Source organism: Nanorana parkeri, unplaced genomic scaffold (assembly GCF_000935625.1).
Source record: "Nanorana parkeri isolate BGI_ZX_2015 unplaced genomic scaffold, ASM93562v1 scaffold605, whole genome shotgun sequence".
Classification (NCBI taxonomy): Eukaryota; Metazoa; Chordata; class Amphibia; order Anura; family Dicroglossidae; genus Nanorana; species Nanorana parkeri.
In genome coordinates this window covers 190103-208853 of record NW_017306873.1, presented here as the reverse complement: position 1 = coordinate 208853, position 18751 = coordinate 190103, and positions in this window count along the sequence as shown.

The following is an 18751-nucleotide window of genomic DNA, read 5'->3' as shown; positions in this document are numbered from 1 at the left end:
GCATACACAGCTCCCCATTTTTAAATTATATGGGCAATTTGAGTATTGCTTGTGGCAATTGGTGGAACTTGAGACAAGTATAACAAAAAGCCTTAAATATTAGTCATTTTATGATCCATAAATGAATTAATTATATGTTTAAATAAAGCTGCCATGCTTACCTAACACCTAGTACAGTAATTCCTAACACGTTTCAGGCACAGGGAGCTAGGGGAGTATTTAGATTTCAGGAGAATGAATGGGGAGAACTTTGCCAGTGTAGTAGATACAGAACCAAAGTTAGATGCTTATTTATAGCTGTGCTCAGTCTGTTAGGTGGGGAGATGACACATTATGCTACATAGCTGCAGACTTTGGATAGTAGTGTCACCTTCCTGACTATATATAGTAGCTAGGATTGTGTGAATTGTAAGGTTAACTAAACAGACATATTTAAAAAGGTTAAAAAATAGCAGTTTATCGCATGAATTTCAACTTTGTTCAACTCTTTAGTTAGAGTTCCATTTGAACTATTTAGACATCATACGTCTTCTATGTTGCCCATTGTTAAAGGCTCTCTTATATAAGTTTAGGAAACAATACCACATATTATATTAAAGCTCTTATTATTTAATATAAACAATGGACCGATACAGTTCAGGTAGGAAATGAGCTAGCTATGTGCCAGATATTTACAGACTCAGAACACTGAGCCAATATTGGCACATTATAACAAAAAGCCTTTTCTGAAAACCCATCCATAATTACCTGGGATCTCCTATCCCACTGTGAACTCAACTGTATTGATAACATAACGTATAAACAGGTCATCATGATGCAATCGTGCATGTTGATATGAGAAGGGGAAGGGAACTAAAGAGGAGGGGAGGAGAGGAGAGGAAGGAAGGAGAGGGCAGGGGAGGAGAGAAGACAGGAGGAGAATGGAGAGGAGGAGAGGAGGAGAGGAGGAGAGGAGGAGAGGAGGATAGGAGACATGCACAATCCAAAATCAACATGTATTATTAATCTCCTAATTTCTGATATTCCATCCGCAAGGAAGGTATCTCAGCTAGATAGATTGAAAATGATAGCAGTATTTAGTCATGTCCACATCAAAGGATATACACATGAAAATTAATTTTATATTTTTACAGCAGAGCAGTCAGGTAAAATGCAAACCCATGTGAAAACAAAGGATGCCAGTGTGCTTTGTTTAAGATATAAAGTCCAACCAAAACATTTTTTTCTCACATTTTGTTAGTGTAGGACTCACCAGAAATGAGGTCCTTTCGTAAAGGTAGTGAGCTTACATATTTTGGCTATAATACTGGCCAAAACTGATCCCTCATGGTTGTGTGTGTTTAAAATGCATACCAGCTCATCTGCCTAATAAATAATATAGGTGACATTGTATCTTCCAAGTGTCTTCTTTTGAAGGCAATACGTTTGTCCCTCTTTCTTCCTCAGTTGTACCTCTTATTTGGTCTCATGCATAGACCTCTATAAAAAATGTACTATTTACCTAAAAGTGTTATTCTTTGCTAATTATTTTACATAACCTATATTATTGAACTTGCTATTTTGAAAACCAAGCAGTGTTTTATTTGGGTGCCCACTGTTTTTTTTTAGAAAAAAAAAGGGCTTGTGGGTTTAACCAATATTTTTTTCCTTATTAATTCTGCTTGGTATATATGATCAGGGGCGAGGTAGTCCTTTGCCTACATACTTTGTACTATAAGGTGTCTCATTTTAGAAAGTTAGGAGGTATGGCGACACTAAGAGGCATGAATACAAGCATTGTTCAAGAACAAGTGTTCATTTTCCCTTGCTCAATATGCCGGATTCTGCATCCAACAGAATGCAATCATTATTATGAAGCTAAGCGGGGCCCAAAGTATGAAGGTGTTACAGATTGCAGCTTGTCTGTCTTAGTTCTGTCTTCTACGCTCCCTGTTCTTGCTATTTTGTTTTGGTCAGTCTTCAATGCATGTTTTTGTCCTGTTTCTAGTCCAGCGCTTTGTGGTTAGTGTTCTCCATTTGATAGTGGCTAGTGTTCTCCCTTTGTGGTTATTGTTCTCCATTTGATAGTGGTTAGTGTTCTCCATTGCCTTCTATAGTCTGTCTGCTGCTCTTGTTTGCTAACTGCCTTTGTGTCCTTAGCCCCTGCCTCTTACCTGGTATCCTGTCTACTTTGATCTTTGTACTTTGTTTGCTACTTTGCTCTTTGCACAATTATCCTTTATAGGCCATTATCTCCTGGTCTTGGTGTGTTCTTTCTCTTCTTTTCACGAGTGCAATGTCTGTATGATAGCCTTTTTTTTAATTTGAGCTCTGGCTTTGAGCAACCTGGTGTGCTCTGCAGGGTCTCAGGTGGGCTGCACACCTCTTACCTGTCAGCCCCGATCTGCTGTCCGCCTCCATGGTCGCTGGCAGACCCTGCCTACTCCATCGTGGGCCCCACCTCCTCTATTACTGGGCCCCACCTCCTCCATCACCAGGCCCCACCTCCTCTTCCATCGTCAGCCCGCCTCCTCCTCTGCTTCTGACTCCGGGCCCAGCCTTCCTCCTCCACAAATGCTGGCTGTCACTGACTCAGGAGCGGCTGTTAGAAGTAAGACATACAAGGGGTGAAACTAACTAGCAAAGATACAAACAGCAGTAAAAACTGAACAAAAGTTCTAATTCTCCCCTAATCTGTAAAACATTGTAGCAGAAAATGTTGCCAAATGTAGACTGTATAGCCACAAAAGCATACTATAAACCCTTTCTTGGAGCTATTGTTAGGTGCCAGGTCTTTCCCCTGTTTGCATGTTAGTTTGTCTAGTGGCTTTCTTATTTGATGCAAAACAATTCCGTGGCTCTAAAGCTGCCCATACACCTTGCAAGCATCGAATAAAAATTTTCGTCCGATGATCGAACCGTCGTACGATTTTCGTACAGTGGCCCCATCCCGCTCCGACCATCGCATCATTCAATTAGCGGTCTTTAGCAGAGATCACCCGGACGAATTTCATTAATCAACCGCATGGATTTTCGTTTGCACATTAGCAGTGTTAATTGTACGAATTTTGACGTACGGAAGCGTCACAAACTTTGCGAAAATCGTACGATTCAACAGACGTTTTATAACCTGCTGGAAAGACAAAAGTCGTACGATTGTACAGTATTTGCGGTTGTACACTGCACATCAACTTTACGAATATTGGTCGACAACGCGATCACAAACAAAAGTTGGCCAATATTCGTAAGGTGTATGGGCACCTTTAGCCTGTGCTGTGTGGACAGTCACACCTGTTTTTTTTTGGTTTGAACCTCACTTCCGGCATCATATTTGTGCCTTTTGTCTCCACAGTCTTTGGACCTTCCAAACACGTTAGCTTAAGTTAGCATGGTTCTGCTGATCCTTACGGAAGAGACTTTTATACTTTTTATGTTTATGCTGTAATTGTCAAATAAATATTCTTGGCAAATGTTATTTAAAGTGGACCTTTAACCCTTTCCACAAAACATCACATCAGTATGCTGTTCTTTATGCTAATATGAAATCATGTTACATTCGTTAGTTAAACAAACATTTTTGCACAGGGGAGAACCAAGGGCTTTTGGCCTGGGGGCAAACACAACCAACTGACCCTTTCATAGTTTCCTGTTGACTAAGGAAAGTGTATTACACAAAGTGTACCACCGTGATTGATAGCCATGGTGAAAATTGGGCTTTGTCCTAAAGCACATGGTTGGCTGTAACATATCTTTTCAAACACATATGCTAAAAAGGGGAGTTTAAGGGATGAATTTTTACTAAGTACTTTGTGACTTTATGCATTTCCTGCTTTTGCACTCTGGCACTATTGTTTTCAATTGCAGCTCTGTTTGGTTGCATACCATCTCAGAACCACAGGGAAAATTGATGCTAGAAGACTTTTCACTGCCAAGCAGGTCTCAAACAATGAGCAGATAACTATATAACATCCATCAGCTGTAACTGACTGTGGGTGCTGCTTTGATTGAGTTCTACGTGGGGAGGTATCTATGTTATGATGGATGGTGGGCCAATATATATTATCTTCACTGGCCCTGGGGAAAATACACCCTCCCCCCAGCCCAGTCCTACCCCTGCATCCCCAGGGATTACTAATCTCCATAAGCCTTGGTTTCTATTCTCTTTCTCTGTTACTAAAAATTAAGACACTGTTAGAATAAAGCAGATGCTAGCTGCAGTTAATATATAGAAGACCCAGTCTCAGATTTCAGCTGAATCAGCTGAAAATGAAGCTGTTGATGTCCCTGTCAACACTACCTGTTTTAATAAAAATTTACTGCGCTGCTGAGCAGTGACTGCATGCAATCACATGCAGTCCCAGTTTAAGTATTCAGGCAGATGTAGGTGCTGTGGCTGCCTAAATACAGTCTATAGCTGACACTGGAGATTTACCCATCTACACTGTTTAGCATGGATGGAGGAATATATTGATATTCTCTTGTTGAACAAGGAAAATCTAGCCTTGTAGGACTAGCAATAAATAGGCTCCGATACTACAAGTTTTCAAATCCGCCGAAACATATTGGCCGAGAATGGCAGTTTTGGCAAAATACTGAAAATGCAATTTTTATGCCGAGATAGCGGTGCATCCCTGCTTTGTCTCCTCCCCGCTGGGTCACAGAGCAGCGCCCAGCGGGGAGGAGACAAAGCAGGGATGCACCGCTATCTCGGCATAAAAATTGCATTTTCAGGAGTCCGAGCAGTGCGGGAGGAGAGTGCTATGAGCAGCCGGCGTCTCTCCTCCCCGCAACACTCAGCCTCCTGGAGAGCGGCGGTGTGGGGGCAGAGACAGCAGTCAGCTGTCACAGGAGGCTGGGCTGCGGTGCAAGGGAGGAGTCAGCTGTCAGATTGTGCTCTCCTCCCTGCACCGCTCGCTCAGCCTCCTGTGGCAGTCAATCCAGGAAGGAGAGCGGGTACAAACACTCAGTGATCAGTGATCGCTTAGTGTTTGCAAATAATTGAGGACAGAGTATGTTTACTGTGTCCCCAATTGTGAATGAATGGGAAGTGATCTACATCACTTCCTGTTCATTAATAATTGTGGATATAGTAAACATATTCTGTCCTCAAGTTATGAATGAACAAGAACACTTGGTATAGAGGCTTCCTGTTCATTTATAATAGGGGCTGCAGAAAAAGAGATTGAGGACTTTGTGTCTGTTTAGACCCCTAATATCTCCCTGAACCCCCCAACAGTAAAGTTAAAAAATACATATTTAATATAAAAAAGAAATACAAATAAAATATTTTTAAAAATGTGAAAAGGTTAGAAAAAAACATTTTCGGTTTCAGTTTCGGCCTGACATTTTTTTAAACTTTTGTTTTGTTTCGGTTTTGAAAATTTCATTTTGGTGCACCTCTGATTATTAGGTCAAATGTAGACAGTATTTTGTTAATTAAAGTTACTAAATTATGAAATATAATAACATTTAAACAAGTTCACATTATTGAATCAATAATAATGGTTCCACAGCCTATACTGAGCATAGTTTTACTCTTCTGAGATGTCTTTAGAACCACATCTCCTTGGGGCACTAGAAAATGGCAGTATTACACTTGGGGCATGGGGAAAACCTAAAAACCTGTGCAACACCTAGTCTAGATGTAAACTTCTCTACAATTAAATGCAAAAAAAACAAAACAAAAACTTTGATGTCCAGTGACCATGTCGTGAATGAAATAGAAAAGCTAAATTATGTGGATTAACTAATAAAGTCTGTTTCAACTAATCATCTGGGATGTGTTTTCAACTAATCATTCATAGTATTTGCTTAAGGCCTGAATGAACACTTGCCAAGCCATCTGTTCCTGGTTTACGATTTCTAGGACCATCTGAAACCTCAAGTACTAAGTTTTTTTCTATATTTAACAAAAAAAGGATTCTAGGTTGTTCTAATAGCAAGCCATGTTCTTATGGTTGTCTCTTCAAGGGATTTTATAAAAATCGAAAGTGACACTTTTAAGTGTCACTTTTTAAGACCACCTGTCCACCTGTTGCCTTGCTGATGATAAGAAATTGTTTCAGGCTGGTATTTAAAATTTGACCCATTATAGGAAAATATAATTATAGTGCTGTAATGTACAAACTTCACACCTTTTATTAAAAACAAAAAACAAAAAACTGTCAGATGACTAATGCTGTGCAAATTAGTTTCTAAGGTATTTTTTTTAGTTTTGGAAATAGTGATACGAGATTGTAACCCCTGCCTCTTCTTTATTGTTCTTTTTGTCTGAGATAGAAAGTGAAGGAAAAAGCTAATTTTTGAGTTGTTACCAGAACAGCAATAGAGAGCAATTCCAAAGGGTACACTAGCTTTGGTGATAACTGCGTAAGAAAAGATTTCATCTTACTTCCTTACTTCCTCTTACTTCCTGACATGAGGATAGGACGTGAAGGGTAGTCTTCCCAAAAGGACACAAATGGTAAAAAATTCAAAAAAACTTTAGATATATTTCTAAAGGTACACAGCAATGTCCGTCAGGATCCAGCAAAGTAAAGAAATAAAAAAAGCAGAATATTTTTTACGCACATTTAAATGGACATCAAAGCACCAGATGTTTATGCTATAATAAGTGCATACACGCTCTTTAATATGGAATTATTTATTACCTGTCACAGAGATTAAAGTAGAACCCCACCACCACCTCCACTAACACAACAGCAATGAATTCACCTGCTTTTCTCATCAGAACCACCATCTTTGTTTGGGCATCTTCTATGACTACTAAGCTTCCTGAGATGCTGGCTCAGAAATAGCACGGTCATGTGAATTCTGGTGCCTGTGCAGTTCTTGGTTGTGTATGCAGATGTTTGACCCTGCTGCTGTCTTTCACTTGGTGAATTCCCACAAAGTCACAATGTGGTAGTCTGATCACTGAAGGGATGTGAGATTTACGAAATGCCTCTGCCTGCAGCAGATTAATGACATCATCAGAGCCTAGGCAAAGTCACTTGACTGCAGCTCAGGGAGTTATTTTTTTCATGATAAAAGATAAAACAATAATACTGTTGTAGTACAATGTAACATCCCAGGAATTGAATTATGTAGACTTGGAAAGAGTCCACATTAATAATAGTTAATAGCAGCCAAACAGAAACCACCTGTCATATTTTCAACTGTTCTTAACCACCAAAAGAGAAGATCTTGGTTTCTATAGGATTGTTTGTTAAATAAATGTATGTTCTGAGTTTGGATGCTGTTTTGAAGCTTGCTAGTAAAGGAAATATTTCAGGGCAATATCCTTTTAAAAAACAAGTCATGCAGAAAAATAATAAAGAGAACACATTGTTACCATCAGCTTTTGGTCATAATTCACAGACAATATGACAGTCATATAACAGTCTTGTTATTTCTATAACTCATAGTTAGGGAGAGCAATGAACCTCAGTACTAGTACCATTTTATTGTCCCATCCTGACAGTTCAGACCGTGGAGTTAATATTGTGCTTAAACCTTGGCTATCCCGTGCGCCTGTTTATAAAAAGGTATACTGTAAATTGCTCATTAAAGGCTTAAATGCCTTTTTATAGTTTTTTTTCGACCAGCCTCAACTGGGGTAACGTCAGAAGCCTGGTTGGACGCAGGCAAATTAAGGACTTGAGATGGGAGTTTATTTTACAAGCAGGCACATTACAAAACAACACAATGACACGTCGGCTGAGTTATTTTCTCCAGTAAAAATGCTCACTAAGTAGATGCTTTATGGACTCGTCTATTTCCTTCATCTAAGCAATATTTTTGAATTACAGGATGCAGAAGGTTACATTCCCCTTATTTCTATTTTAAACAGGCTACAGAATTGAAGTTCAAACAGCTATTTATAGTTCAGCTTTAAAAATAACTTCACCTGAAGATTAGTAAAGTAAAGAATTACTATCTGGCTTTTTTGCTGAAGAGCATGGAAAAAGAGCAAGAAAAATAACAGATTGTACTTCTAATGGAGTTTAAAAAAGGCTACATCAACCGGACCTGCTCAGTAAACAGCTTGCAGGTTAAAAAGAAACCCATGCTCAGAAAAATATGTAGGCTGCCATTGCTGGCTTTGATGCCGATCTAATTGCTGATTTAATATATTTTTCGGTTATTAACCTACAACCAGCATACACCCCAAGATTTCGACTATAACATCCCTGAACTGCTGAAGGCAAGTTCCTGATAAATAACAAATTATTCAAGCCATGATATTAGTATAACAGCCAGACAACTTGCTTTTTCAGAAGGGGGTCAGTATTGGCCAGTGGCAGGCCTGGCCAGTATTGGCCACTGCTGGCATAAGAAATCATGGGGCCCTGAAGAGCCTGTCTGACAGATTGCACCCCCTGTCCGTTAAAAGAGAACTTTGTTGAAACCTTTGGGGAGTACTTAGCAATCAGCAACTGTTGAGGCAATACAAACTTTGATCAGGAGTATGTAACATACAACAGAATGTACAGAGTGCAGGAGTCAGAAGTGTGTAAAGGTGGCCATACACCTTACAACCATCGCAAGACTTTCGTTGTGTGATGGTTGTAAGATAATTTAAAAAAACGTACGATCTGCCCATCTTGGACAGGCAGATCGTACTTGCGATCATCGCAAGCCCTCCGATGACAGCAATGCTGAATGGGCAATGTACGCTTGCGCACACCGGCCCGTGCAGCATTTGTCTTACAAGCAGGCCACAAACCCCCCGACAAACGTACGATTCTCGGCGGGTTTTCAAACATGCTCGCAAGACAAAAGACATGCTACCGCACAGTAGAAACGGTCGCACGCCTTCCATACACCTGATGATTATCGTATTATCGCGGGATTTCACGCGATTATCCTACGATAATCGGCAGGTGTATGGGCACCTTAACAGTGTCCCTTACATTGCTGGTCAGTATGTGCAAAAACTAGTTCTATCATTAGTGTCAGGGGGCCTAAAAACTAATAATACTTGTTAACATTTTAAAATAATTAGGAGGAAAACCTTGAAAATATTTAGAAACAATGTGGCGCACTATGTCCTGACAGAATCTTGTGGCTGAAGCCAATAAAGTGTATGACACTTCACGGCATGTGGTTTGTAGTGCGGCACCTTTAACCCTTTGCTTTGGTATGTTTTTAACAAAATAGAGCCTTGAGAGAAAGTAGGAGTGAAATGGGGCTTACTGTTGTCAATAGGGGCAATAGCCCCATCATTAGTGACAGTGGCCACAAGAACAAACCCCAACATTGGTGCCAATGACTGCAATGTTAAACTCCCAGGACTGCTGTCAGTGGCTGCAATATTAACCCCCAACTTTGGTGTCAATGGCTGCAACAAAAACCTCCAGCATTGGTATCAGTGACCAAAATAATAACCCCCAACATTGGTGCCAGTGACTACATTAATAAACCTACAAGATTAGTGTCAGTGCAGGGTCCCAGAAGAGATCTGAGCCTCCCTATATATACATCATTATAGGAAAATCTCAAAGAAAAGTGAGGTGAATGTACGAGTTCCGGATAACAATAAGAGCACAGGCATTGGAGCATAATCCTCCTCAAAAGAGGAGCAAAAGCATGTCATAGTAATCTTCAAGATTTATTATCTGACCAAAACAAAACATTCTCTGAAACAACTCCTCATGGAAATTAGCATTACATAGATTGCCCACACAAACAAGTAAGAAAATGAATTTAAAGAAAGAAACTTGGAGGCCTGAAATATAGGAGGCCATGAATGAAACCTCTGTCATAGTAAGCAATGCGTGCAAGTTCTCCATTGTCATCACAAAAGACTCAGTCATTCTGCCAGAACTGTATTTGATCTTTTGGGCAGGGGATCACTCCGCCTGCCAGTGCTAACAAAAGTGAGGTATCCAGTGCAGGAATGTTCCAGCACAGCGGCAGCACTTTTTGGTCAGTTTAGCAGGGTCCAGTCCTAGGCTAGGTCCCAATCATTTAGGCAGCCCCTGCCGGTCCCAGGTTGCCCTGCTGACTCAGTGGGGACCAGGCCTGGTACAGGAGGACTGCCTCTACTCCTTTATCATCAGCCCTGGTATTGGCTGTCCCTGAGTTTCTCTCAATATAGGTTTTCTTTGTAGCAAGCTTTCTCCGTGAGTTTTGGGAAGAGATAGGCTAAAATATGTACTTGTGAAGGTCATCCTCCTATGGTACCTATGCTCATCATGCATGTTATAATCTAACCATGCAATCATTGTACAATCAACTTTAGATTTACAAAAGCTACAGTATGTAATATAAGCAACTACCTTAATTATCCAAACAAGCAAGGCTGTACACTACATAGTTGTGTAGACTGCACCCTTTAGACCCGAGCCTTTAAGGGTACCATCCCTATTCAGGTACTCAATCCAGCTTTTTTTTAAAGTACACCACCAGTGGATATTCTCATCCAGAGTTACAGTACTGTGCAAAAGTTTTAGGCAGGTGTGAAAAAATTTTGTAAAGTAAGAATGCTCTCATAAATATATATTTGGATTGTTTATTTTTTATCAATTTACAAAATGCAAAGTGAGTGAACAGAAGAAAAATCCAAATCAAATCAATATTTAGTATGACTACACCTTTGGCTTCAAACCAGCATCAATTCTTACACTTGCACAAAGTCAGGTATTTTGTAGGATTAGAGTCAGTTGTATGATTAACCAGTTATTAAAAAAAACATGTGCTAATGATCATGAATTTCATATGTAGGTTGAAACACAGTCATTAACTGCAACAGAAATAGCTGCGTAGGAGGCTTAAAACTGGGTGAGGAACAGCCAAACTCTGCTACTAAGGTGAGGTTGTGGAAGACAGTTTCATGTCACAGGTCATACACTATGGCAAGACTGAGCGCAGCGACAAGACACAAGGTAGTTATATCGCATAAGCAAGGTCTCTCCCAGGCAAAGGTTTCAAAGCAAACATGGGTTTCAAGATGTGGTGTTCAAGCACTTTTGAAGAAGTACAAAGAAACGGGCAACGTTGTAGACTGTAGACACAGTGGTTGACCAAGGAAACTTAATGCAGCATATGAAAGATGCATCGTGCTTACTTCCCTTCGACATCAGAAGATGTTCAGCAGTGCCATCAGCACCAAACTGGTGGAAACCAGTGGAACCCAGTTACACCCATCTACTGTCCAGAGAAGTCTGGCCAGAAGTGGTCTTCATGGAAGAATTCCGGCCAAAAAGCCATACTTCTGACGTGGAAACAAGATTAAGTGACTCAACTATGCACAAAAACATAGGAACTGGGGTGCAGAAAAATGGCAGCAGGTGCTCTGGACTGATGAGCCGAAATATTAAATATTTAGCTGTAGCAGAAGGCAGTTTGTTTGCTGAAGGGCTGGAGAGTGATACAATAATGAGTGCCTGCAGGCAACAGTGAAGCATGGTGGAGTTCCTTGCAAGTCGGGCTACATTTCTGGAAATAATGTTGGAGATTTGGTCAGGAACAATGGTGTACTCAATGCTGAGAAATACAAGCAGATACTTATCCATCATGCTGTGCCATCAGGGAGGCATGTGATTGGCTCCAAATTTATTCTGCAGCAGAACAACGACCCCAAACATATAGCTAATGCCTATAAGAACTATCTTCAGCGTAAAGTAAAAAGAGTCCTGGAAGTGATGGTTTGGCCACAACAGAGCCCTTCTCTTAACATCATGGAGTCTGTCTGGGATTACATGAAGAGACAGAAGGATTTGAGGCAGCCGATATCCACAGAAGATCTGTGGTTAGGTCTCCAAGATGTTAGGAACAACCTACCTGCCAAGTTCCTTCAAAAACTGTGTGCAAGTGTACCTAGAAGAATAGATGCTGTTTTGAGGGCAAAGGGTGGCCACACCAAATATTGATTTTATTTGGATCTCTCAACAGGTAGGTTGTTCCAAACATCTTGGAGAACTAACCAACAATGGAAAGTAAATGAACAGAAGAGTGATGTCACTGCTAGCTCCTCACATTTGTTGTCATTCACGATGGGACCTTTCAATAGTGATTTGACAGGTCCAAGCCGAATGACAACAGATAGATGTCACCTGTAGCTAGGCCTGTCTGGCGACATTCAGCCGCCACCTGTCAAATTGTTCATTTGGGGCAGCCAAATGGGAGTCCATTAAGGGTGTTTATGCTTCACCAGTCAAACAATACGGGTTTCATGACCAGTGGTAAATGCTGGGGAAGTGCATAAATACCCAGGAATTGCCATTTGCCCTGGTCAGCCTGCCTTCGGGCCCGATCCTGGGGGTAGGGTGTACACAGCTGGTGAAGCTAACTAGACCAGAAGTCTGCAGGAGGCCAGATGTGGACCCAGGTGGGGTCTGGAACTGTCTGGGATGCACAACCAGGGGAGCCGTTTGTCTGCTGGAGGTGCCACAAAGGAAAGGATCTCAAGAACAAGTCTGGTATCTCTCCCAGAGAAGATCCCAAGTATGTTTTCTGTACAGCTTTGGGTCTATTACATAGTGTCACCTACCTGCACTGTGGAAGCTGTAAGGGACTGGTGAGTCTGGAGTCTATTTTTGTCCATGGGTCCCTGTAGCCCTATACCCTCTCTTCCAGTCTCTTCCCACCACCTGGCTAAGGATCCATCCCTGAGAGTGAAATGTCAACCCTTCCTGCCTCTGGGGCTTACCACATGGAGGGGAAGGGGGTGCTACAATACCAAAACTAGAATCAAACTGTTTACTTAGTTGAAAACATCTAAATGTTTTGTAGGAATTTTTTTAAATGGTCCTAAGTAAGCAGAAGGTTCCAGAAGGGCCACACAAGAAAACCAAAGCAACTGGTCTGACTAAAGTTTTATACATAGCCTAATTTATACCTCCATCAACTGAAGAAATAGTTCTTCAGGAGGAGATACATGCAGATATATTCAAGTATAGTCAGCAGTGAATTGTCCTAGTTTTTTTTACTTAAAGTGACTCCGTGTCCCACGGAGTCTGTGCGGGTGCATGCTGCCAGGCTGCCTGCATTGACTTACCTTGTGTCTCTCCTCGTCTCCCGGTCGAAGATCTGTACTGCGCATGCACCGCCCCATCATCCTTTGTGGCCGCCCGAGATTTTTCAGATCTTCGGACGGAAACACCTGGAGTTTTAACCTTTTTTTGTAACTTTTATTTTATATTTTGGCATATATCTACTGCTTGCTAGCATTAGATATATGCAAAAACCACTGAGCGTTTAATTATCCTTTAAGTGGTTGAGGATTAGTAGACTATAGAATCTTACTTGGACCAAATACTGTAGAGATTGGGATGAATTAGACATGATGACTTCTGCCAGATTTGTAAGTTTACCAGCCCCAGACAGTTCCAAATGTGTTTTTGTGTAGTTTATCATGTTGTAATAATTCACATTGCATTCTTTAGAACTTTAGACATTAAAGTGCGATGCTATAGCGTTGGCAGGGCTCAAAAGTGTCAAGAGAGCTTCACTAAATAAGAGTTTTAATGTCTAGTAATTTACCTGAAATCACTAGTAACATGCTTTCATTTAATGATTTATTGTAACTGTTTTACCACAGCTCTAAAGTGATGCCCTACTAGAGAAGTCCATCTAATGTAGCTTCCTGTAATGGTGTGGCAACGATGCTGCACTGCTTCTGACTGTAGAGCAAAGTTGCCACTCTCATTTCGTCTGTGCCTGCTTGCATGACAGTGGATTTAAACAGTGTTGGAAAGGAATGGCTATGAGCATTGTCACTGCTGAACACAAGCCTGTAGTTTATCAACTAGCACCTGGCCACACCTAATCCTGCTCACCACTTTCTGGATTGACAGCGCTGCCTCAGTTGCTGTTACCCCACACTGTAGGTTGTAGTAACTGGGAGGGGGAGCATGCGAAACTGAAAAAATAAAGGAGGATTTGGCCTAGTCGAGAAAGGCAAATTAATTGTTTTGCTTAAATTAGGAGACTTATGCATCGTATAGTAACAGGATGTCATACAGGAGCCTCGAGTTATACTTTATTAGAAGCACTCAACACAGATGATATTTTACAAAAACAGTGATAGTATGTAAAATTAAATGCCATTTCCATATTTTGATGACAATTAAGCCAGGATTTACACTTCCTCAAAGTATAGTAGCAAACATTGCTAATGTACATGTGAGAGATTATCAGGGGCCAAACAGAGACAGTAACGCCATAGTTAAACTCACATATAACAGTTATAACTGTTCTCCTGTCTCCTCTTTGAACTACTAACACAAATTACCAAAGTGGCAACTTCCACCATAAACCATGTTTATGCAACAGAATAGAGAAGGGAGGTACAGGTGCTCACTGCCAGTATCAGCTTATATCACTGGTATGACTGTAGCAGGGCCATACCAGCAGTGGTGTATTTTGGTTTGGGGCTGTCCTAGGCAAGATGAAACTCAGACACCCTCCCCCCCACTAAATTCGCCCCACCCCTTCCTGTTTTTGACTTTTTGTGTAGCCTGTCAGTTGCTGGATACAGTGCACACACTGTATCCAGCTTTTGACATGTTCCGCTATTAGCGTTGCAGGAAAGCTGGGGTCTCAGGTGGGCTCTGCAGGATCTGTGGTGGGCTCTACGGGGGCTGTGGTGGGCTCTGTGGGTCTATAGTGGGCTGTGCAGGATCTGTCGTGGCCTCTGCGGGGTATGGTGGGCTCTGCGGGGTCTATGGTAGGCTCTGCAGGGTCTCAGGGGGCTGTGCAGGATCTGTAGTGGGCTCTGCCCCTGAGATCCTGCAGGACCCACCTAGACCGTACAGAGTCCACCATAGACTCTGCAGAGCCCACTACAGATCCTGCAAAGCCCCCATGAGACCCTGGGGAGCCCACCATAGACCCCGCCGAGCCCACCATAGGCCTATAGAATCTATGCTGGGCTCTGCAGGGTCGCTTTATCAGCAGTGTGATCTTGTTACCTGCATCTTCTGTCTTGAGCCGTCAGCTGCTGGACCTGGCCCCCTTCACCACCGGACCACTGGTGGTCTTTAAATGTGTCTGTTCAAGATTACATTTAGCCCAAACACCCATTAAATTTGAAAATGATCTAATTCTCTGTAAGAAAGCCAGTCTCGAACACATGTCTCTGTGAAATTATATTATGACCAAAGAATAATTTAAAACATAGCGAGAGATCCCCTCTGACATTTTCTGCATCCTTATTAATTGCAGTTTAATTATTTATGCATTTAGGTACTGTTAATAACTTTTCAAATATATGTCTAGCCTAATACCTAATTGCACAGGAGCAGATATTACAAAATGCACAGCAGTAGCCGTTCTTTCATTATAAATTTGTTACAATGTCCAATTAAATAAAAAGAAGCTGGGGAATTCTCAGATATAAATGATCAGTTATTTATTGCTGCTTGTATTAGTTACAGGCTTTACCGCTACTCTGATTAAGAAGCCCCTAGATGATTTCTTTTGAATTTCACCCAGTAGAAGGAAACAGGAAAATACTGGAATGATTGAACAATGCAATACATAATTAGCAACTGGGAAAGAGAGACATTGAGAAAAGCAAAAGTATGAGGCATCTCTGTCAATGAAAGCAGTTATGGCTATGTAAGGAAAGATAGATTAGTTACAGTATGTCAGACCTTTAAACAGCAGGCCCCCGTCTGCCATTTGCACCCGTTTCGATATGTATGTCAGTGTATGCAATTTACACAGCACAGTTATTTGTCCTTGGTTCACCTCTCCACACTTCTCCATGTGTTCATTTACAGACCCTATGGCTAGGACCCTTATGACCAGTCTACTGGTTCTTGAAGAGTCTTAGTATGTATGTCTGTATGTATATATGCGTATATGTATATATATATATATACACACACACACACAAACACAGTCATGTAAAAAACAAAGTACACCCTCATTGAATTCTATGGTTTTAGGTTTAAAAATCATCAGTAATGATCTTAGGGAATGAATTGTCACTGTCCATCAATCTAGGAAAGGTTATAGAGCCATTTAAAAACAATTTAAAGTGCATCATTCTACAGTAAGGAAGATTATACACAAGTGGAAGACATTCAAGACAGTTGCCAACCTTCCTAGGAGCCTCTTCTCTCTAAAAAGAACATGGCAGCACAGCTTAGGTTTGCAAAGTTGCATCTGAGCAAACCACAAGACTCCAGGAACAATGTCCTTTGGACAGACAAGACCAAAGTGGAGATGTTTGGCCATAATGCACAGCGCAACGTTTTTGGTGAAAATCAAACACAGCATCTCAGCACAAACACCTCACACCAGCTGTCAAGCATGGTGGTGGACCATGAACTCCTCTGTATAACAAAGTATTCTAGAGTCAAATGTGAGGCCATCTGTCCGACAGCTAAAGCAAAATCGGGTCATTTTTTAGGTTAAAAAAACAACAGGACAATTCAAGCACACCAGCAAATCTACACCAGAATGACTGAAAAAGAAAAGAATCAAGGTGTTGCTATAGCCAAGACAAATTCCAGACCACAACCCCATTGAAATGCTGTGACAGGACCTTAAGATAGTTGTGCCCGCAAACCTCAATGAACTGAAGCAATGTTTTAAAGATGGGTGGGCCAACATTCTAGCTGTGTTTTATCGTTTATTGATCGTTGTTACTTTTATTTTATTTTTTATTTTTTATTACCATTGGTCTATATCGCATAGGACTACTTGACGTGATGATTTATATGCGTCTGTGATACTTACTGTTTTTATTCATGTACTGCTGGAAAAAAAAATTTCAATAAAAATTACATGCTTAAAAAACACATAACTTCTCAATTTTAGCTTTATGTTTGTAAAATAAATAATGACACGTTGTAATATGTCATGTGTTGTTGTTCATCTGAGGTTGTATTTACTATATTTTAAGGCCTCCTAAGGACCAAATGATTTTGTGATTTTGAGTAGACAGTCGCCTGATCAGACTGTTTTCGGCCAAAGTGGGTGGCAGTCTCATGTGAGTGGTTCAAGATAGACCTGAAATTAATGAAAACTAAAGATCAAACAAATTAGTAAAGTTGACCAGATTGCTATTTTCCGCCACTGATAATGAGCAGCACTACCACCTGCATTTCTACATCCCCTCTCCATTCTGCATAAAGAATCAGCTTGGCAGAGCTGACAAGTTCATGAAGCACTCTTCCGACTGTTTCTAGGGAGACCAGATTGTGCATGTATCTCCCACCAAACCCATAAATTCCATGTACAGACTTAACCTTACTTAGTTGTCTATAGCAGCAAAGAACACATCTAAATAACTCCTATTTAAAGTAACTCTGTTGTTACATTAAAGTCCTTAAACTACTAAGAGGACTGAAAAACCAGAACATACTTTTAGCTTCAATACACCTAAGGTGTTTATCTATGCATATCTTGCATGTCTAGTGAGGTGCAGGAGACAATAGGGAGCATGTAAAATGCTGAGCTTATTAATCTTAATATATCTCCCAACTGAGTCCAATATAAATTCTCAAATTGTAAATTATAATTAGCATTTGCTATTATTTCTAAGGCTCTTTAGAGTTTACAGGGCAGAACTTATAACAGTGGCCATGCACAGCCCAATAAAAGCAAATGATGTAACCAATTCGAGCATAACTAGCAGCAGTTGGGCCATGAAGAGGTGCGATAATGAGCACTTCCCGTCATCAGAAGAGATTGTTATTGCACATGCTGGAAAATCTCTTTATGACAGCTGATCGTTCCTTTTTCAGTGGAGAAAAAAAAAATTACAAAGCTTTTACTGCACATACTACACATTCAACCACTGGCAAAAAGGTGATATGATTGCAGTAGGTCTTGGCAGCATAAGACTCGCTCAAGAAAGAACAGATAACATATTGCATGTTGTTCTTAGCAAGACATACTGTATACCTGTGTATGCCTACCTCTAGTTAGTGCATCTTGCTGATGACTCAAGTAGCACAAGCAGGGGAGCACATCTCCTGATTTCGTGGACACACACACAAATGACTCATATTGAAAATAAGAAACACTCTTTTTTAAAGCTGCTGTTTAGGCAAAAGGAAATACGGTCCAAAACCACAGTATTGGTAAGCTTTTCTTCATGATGTCACTGGGACATGGGAGGTGGGGGGTTCAGATTGCTGTACAGAGACTTCTGCTCTCTGCATTCTCCCATTTGGCATACAGTTTTTCTTCTGGGGCTGGGGATTATTAAGAAAAGAAAGCACAGTGAGACTATTAATATCCACATTTTTTCCCAAGACAACCCCCCTACCTCCCCTGGAGACCCTTTAGCATATTGTGATGATATCAGCACCATTCTCTGTACTAGTAGATTATGAATAAAAATACACAATGGTGATGATCCTCAGGGGGCAGGATCATGATGCTCTTCTGGGTTGAGTAATACTGTACATTATTCAACACGGAAGACTGAGTACATCTTGTGGCTGAAGAGAGGTACTGTACGGGACAACTTTGGACTCAAGGGAAGTATTGCAGCCTGAACTCTTTTTGTTTTGTTTTTTATACACCTGATGTATATAACAAAAACAATTCCAGGCTGCTGTCATTAAACTGAACAATCCAATTGCCTTGCTGTCATGTTAATCTAGTGGCTAAAATATTTTCTGAGTCACTGATGGAACTTTTCTCTGAGTCAGAGACTTAGAAATAATGGAAGAAATTTAATCAGCACGATGGCCAGGCAACTAACATAGAGGTTTGTAAAATAGATATGTGTACATTTTGAACAAATCAGAGCTCAATGTGAATCACATTGGTTCATTGTGAAGGATCAAAACTGAGCATGGACCTGGACACTGATAATGTAGTT